Here is a 6,000-nt window from a genome sequence, read left to right as displayed (position 1 = left end):
AGACGGTCGTGAGGCAAGCAGCAATGCATACAAGTGATAATGAATGCGTGTGAGAAGGGGTGGGTGTGTGTGAGGGCGGAAGGATTAATATTTACCAATTGACTTTAATGTTGTGCGTTCAGCCGTGGGCACTAGCTAGACCGATACGATGCGTTCAATTACACACAATTGGATTGGAATGATTAAATCATCTGACAGGAAACTTTGTGTGTGTGTGTGAGAGAGAGAGAGAACAAAAAAACGCGAAAACTCAAAAACAAAATACTATTCGGTGTTGTGACTTGCTAACTTACTTACTTATTCGTAACATTCCACACTGCAAGCAAAGTGATATTGGGATATTGGTGTGGCGGGCGTCGCGTGGTTAGGAGGGTGAAAGCGACCCCACCCGCTTGCAAGCGGAATGGTGGGACTAAATTATTGCAGACACAAAGCCCACAAAACACTAACACGAGCGACCAGAGAGCCTCCGGACGCTGCTCAGCGCAACAGACAGGCACGCGCAAGTAACGCGCGCGTAACGGAAGCCGAGGACGCTGCCGTTACATGGCTACGTTACCTGGCTGCGGCACTGGCAGGCAACGTTTGTTGCCGGGGGGCGAATTTTAACAAAACATTATGGCAACCTTTTATGGCACCGTGGGCGGCAGTGTGATTGAGCGTAGGTATAAATATAGAAATAGTTTACAAAGGGAAAAAAACCGACACAAATTTGAAAGGACTAAACCCAATCAAGCAAAACAACGCATGCACAACGGGCATATAAAATACCAATTGAGATGTACTTTTCCATTCATATATTATATATATATATATATAAATGTGTGTGTGTGATTGAATGTACGTGAGTGTATTTTAGAGAGCAATAATGATCAATACATATAAATTAAATTGATAATATTCACATTCAAGCAATTGTACTAGGTACATGAAGGCGTATGGTATTGAACAGTGTGAAGGCAGACGCGGGTGGATATCCGGGAAGAAGGTAATCAAACAGATGACGAAACATAGGGGGTCTGCTGCTCACACTAGTGCCACTAGTGGACCACGCTACAAGACTAGTAAAAATATGTGAAAATGTGGTAACAGGAGAAATAGAAAGAAGAAAAAAGAGAGAGAGATAGTATGAAGGAAATAATGGAAGAGAATGATTGTGATAACGTTAAAATTATTATAAAAAGATACCGTACATAAACTTAGCGTGAAATGAAAAAGGTAACAGAGATTGTTAAAATGTCGCCATGTAGAGGAGCTAGGAAGAGAGATAAGATAGAAAATAAGCAAACAAAGAACCTTAAAAAGAAAGTAAAATGAATGTATCCCTCCTCATACGCCGATAGGAAACTAATCTCACTGCAAGAGGCAAGAAAAAGAGAGAGAGGGAGTGGAATAGATTAAGGTCACAGGTCACAGCAGTCACAATAACATCCGACCGTGCGTAACACGTGTAGCACGTGCGTACCGGTTGGCCATTGGTAGTGGTAGGGGACAGATAAGGTAGCAGCAAAAGCTCGTACACTACTACCATCCGTAACAACAACAACTACCAGCGACGGTAGTGAGAATTGGTTGCCTGTGCACGATGTTTATGTTTTTTTTTTTTTTGTTACTTTGTGAGATTACCAACCACTAAAGAATATTCATATTGAGCACTCACTCACACACACACAAACACAATTATACTAAAACACTTACACAAAATGCAATGCAAACCACAACATACACACCCACAACTCGCATATTTAAAGCAAAAAGATTGATAAAAGGTGTACTTTGATCGAAATGGTTTCAATACAAAAGAGAAAACAAAACTGCAACACTGTTATTTGTCAAAGCGAAGTAAAGGAAACTAAGACTCAATTTAGAATGGCAGGAAGCAGAAACAAAAGAAAATGAGATAAAAGAGAAATCGAAGAAAAAAAAAGGAAATAGTGGACGTGTTACATAAAAATTGCAAACAGAAAACAGAACATCGCTAACGGTGTACTGTAGCACGTGCGTGCGTGCGTGTTTTAGGTGGAAAAGGTCGATTAGCAACCGAAAAAGCACAAATTAGTAAAACAGCAACAACAACAACAACAACAAAAAAGAAACATAGAAATCGAAGCTGAACAAAGCGTAACAAAATGGAAAAAAACGCAGCGTTTTTTATATTCTCCGCCCATAAGTATTCCAAAATGAACGCAAAAAAAAAGTTCAATTATAATGTGTGTTGTACATCTTTCGCATCTATTTCCTCTTTTTCTGAAACGAGAGTACATACAACTTGTGACTAAAATGTAAAGTAACGGTAAAACAAACAAAAAAAATCCAAGAAAACAGTGAACGATAAATTGACACTGCACAAACAACGGTGTCCTGTATTTATTGTAAGAAGTTGCCAGTGTTGAGGCAATACAGAACGGAGAAGTGGATGAAAAAAACGGACAAAAATTAATACAAAACACGTATAGGAACGAACAATTGGTATTGAAATCTTATTCTGTTAACTATTCTAAACCTCTCTTTACATCACACCGCATGAGCATTCTTCGCGCCAATATTTTATAAAGTTGATAGAGGGAGATTGAGAGAGAGATAGAAAGAGAGAGAGAGAGAGAGCGAGGGGGTGAGATAGAAAGAGAGAGACTTGAAGTCTGTCCGTGTGTAAGTAAGAGGGAAAGAGATGGAAAAAACGTCCGATATGTGTTTGTATCTTAAACGTGTATAGTAAACTGAAGCAAGAGAAAATAAGCACTTTGACTGAGGTGTGGTGGAAACATTATACGTGCAGGAAGTGGGTGTGCGACAAACAAGGCAAACAGAAGGAAAAGGAACAATTTTTTAGGCAATTTTTCTCAGAACAAAACTAAAAAAAACATACATCTAAACTTATATACAAGAGCAAGCAAACATGAAGAGCCTACACTAAGTAAATCAAACACAACACACACACATACCCATTCACGCGCACACTAAACAAACTCTATTTCTTGTAAGAGAAGCTTTCGGTGTCCAAATTATAGGGAAAGAGCGGAACGATTGAGACCTATTCAGCGAAAAAATGAACACACACCATGTACACGACGACATGCAAACATAATCGAAGGAAAAACAATGGTAGACAGACGAAGCAGACAGGGAAGCAAGGGAACGAAATAGACCTGAACGCGTGCGGCAGTTATGAGAATAAGCGGAGCAAAAGATTTCAACGCTGCCGAAGACGAGGAACGTGAAGTGATTAATTAGCTAGTAATTTATATTTTCGAACGCCCCTCGGTAAGAATTTTTGTTCTATGGAGATAATATTAAAACACGAACTGAATGTACAATTTTGTTAGCTCTAGTGTAGATCAATATAACATTTTAGTTTCTGTTTTTTTTTTTATAGAACCTCAGTTTTTGGTTTGCTGGTAGTATTCTATTTTTTCGTTAGTTATCAATTTGACAGTTCCACACAGGCCAACTTTGACGGACGTCGTCGGGTCGATTACTACGTTTGTTTTGATCTCAAAACACGCACACATTCACACAACAACAAACAAACAAACAAACAAAACCATTTCACCAAATGCCATGCAGAAGCGCTCAATTCTCACCCACAAACACACCTACCGGTGCTTGTCCAGAGAGCAAAACAACACGCAACTACTACCACTACCAGTACTAACAGCAATAACACCGTTACTGCATCCCTCTGTCAATTGACAGTCAATCTCGTGCAACTACCCCATAGCTCGGCAGACGTAAAGTAACAATATATTGAGCAGGAACCAGCAAAACGGAAGAAGAAGAAAAACACAATAATATTTTTTGATACAAAACATTTTACAACCGATTTACGCGATTACGAAGCTGTAGACGAGCGACAGAGAAAAAAAGAGAGCGAGAGAGTAAAACACATACAACGCAGAATAGATTACATAATGAAACTAAATCGTGCATTGAGGATGACGCGAACGTCTTCGGTGGGTACTGAATGGACTCGTTCAATACACACACCCACTCACATACACCTATACAACCGCCAGCCAACGAAAACAGAACTGATATACACAACCGAATCTACACTTCATTCACACATACACCCCAGATTAGGCTCTAGATTGACACAGAATAAACAAACCAAATGCTGCAATTGGTTTCAGTTTTCCACAATTTTGTTTCTCTAAATTATTGGTCATTTTCGAAAAAAAAAAGTGGATTGGCAAAATTGGGAAGAGGAATTCAGGCACATACAAAATTTGTGAACGTCCAAAATTACTTAATTGGCTAACGAGCGTGATGAAATCTTTAAAGAACAAGTTAATATGATCACGAACAAAAATTGACACACATGCACAGAGGCGCAAAAAATACATATATCTAATAATTCGATCATGTGAAGTCAAAAGAGATCAAACAAAACAAATCTTCTATTCGAGCAAACGCCGCAAAATCAAAAATTGCAAATTGAAACAAAAAAAAAAAAGGAAAATATCTTTCACCACGCAAGCACCGCACCGCGGAGGTACGAGACAAATTTAAAACTAAAAGAATAAATTTAAAAATGTTTAGGCAAAATTTGACAAAACATTAAAAAAAAAGCACACCAATACACACCGACACTATTTGAGAGAAGAAAAAAATAAAACAGCAATGCATAGCGACGCTTCAAACGAAACCAGGCTAATGCGGGCTGAAAATGCACCAGCTGAAGAAGAACGAAACACTTCTCAAAAAAGACGAAACGCCCTCTGACGTTAAACGTCGGTAACATCGGTGCCCCGTGTTTGGTGCAGGTTTGGAGATAATGCCGCCCCAACTTGAGCAAACAGTTCGGCACTGTGCGGTGGGGCACTCGACGACACTACACTCACTCTACCAAGTAATACACACGGATATGACGAAGAGAACCTAATATACACAAAGAAAAGCTAACACACACACACCCACCCACAATCCTACACATACAGACATTGTCCAGCAGAATAGGCGAAGCAAAAAGTATATTAAATTATGTGGAAAAAACACACACACATACACTTCTTAATTCTTGTTGTAATAAATGTTATATTTATTGAAAAATATCCACCGACTTGTAGAGTCATGTGCTTCAACATCCGAAAATCTGAGGTCATTTTTCCTAGCATCAAAGATTAAGCTTGAACGACTAAAAAAAACAAATATCCTTATCAAAATTGAACGAATGCTTCATAGCTTCACTGATTTACTCAATGGATGGCGGCTCATAACTTATCGATATATCGTTTTCCTTTTCTTGCAATGTGTTTCGCCTACCATTCACATAAGCAAGGCCTAAATACCCTTATAAAATTCCCAGCAAAAATTAATAAGAATAGTCGTCCCAAGCGCCACAGATTAAGCTTAAACGACTGGAAAATTGAATATCCATAGAAAAAAAATGAAAGCTCCACAGCTTCATTGGTTTGATCAATAGATGGCGCATTACAACTAATCATTATATTGCTATCCTTTTCTTGCAATGTGTTTCGACAATTTTCTTCTTATTATGACCTATATAGCCTTCTAACTTTCTGAGCAAAAATCTATATAAATGGTCGTGTGGTCAAATACGTGGGTATCAACACCAATGACCATTACTCAAATCTCACTTGCTTCAGTGCTGGTGGTTTCCGTAGGAGTTTAGTATTTAAACAATCGTATCGCCGTTCTAGTTCTAGCGATGGATAACTTCAATGCGAAACCATACAACAGTACAGAGGAAATGAGAAAGCTTTCCTCCAAGTGATGACGCTCCACTGGTTGGGATATCCCACCAACAGGGAGCGCCACCAGCTTTTTTGCTATTTTTAGAATGCATGAGTCGTTTGCCGTCTGCTAAACGAAGTATTTCTATACTCCGTTTAGGTAGAGAACTTGAGTCGTTTAGAAGCCGTTTAGTGGTCGTTTAGTGGATTTGTGGCACTTGGGTGCGGTCGTATCTCGGGGGACACCTGTATTTTCAAATATCCTCCTTAGCTCGCAATGTCACTTTTGTATTGAACTGTCATTTCT

This window comes from Anopheles arabiensis, chromosome X (assembly GCF_016920715.1).
Source record: "Anopheles arabiensis isolate DONGOLA chromosome X, AaraD3, whole genome shotgun sequence".
In the NCBI taxonomy this organism is placed as follows: domain Eukaryota; kingdom Metazoa; phylum Arthropoda; class Insecta; order Diptera; family Culicidae; genus Anopheles; species Anopheles arabiensis.
This window is presented reverse-complemented; position numbering follows the sequence as displayed.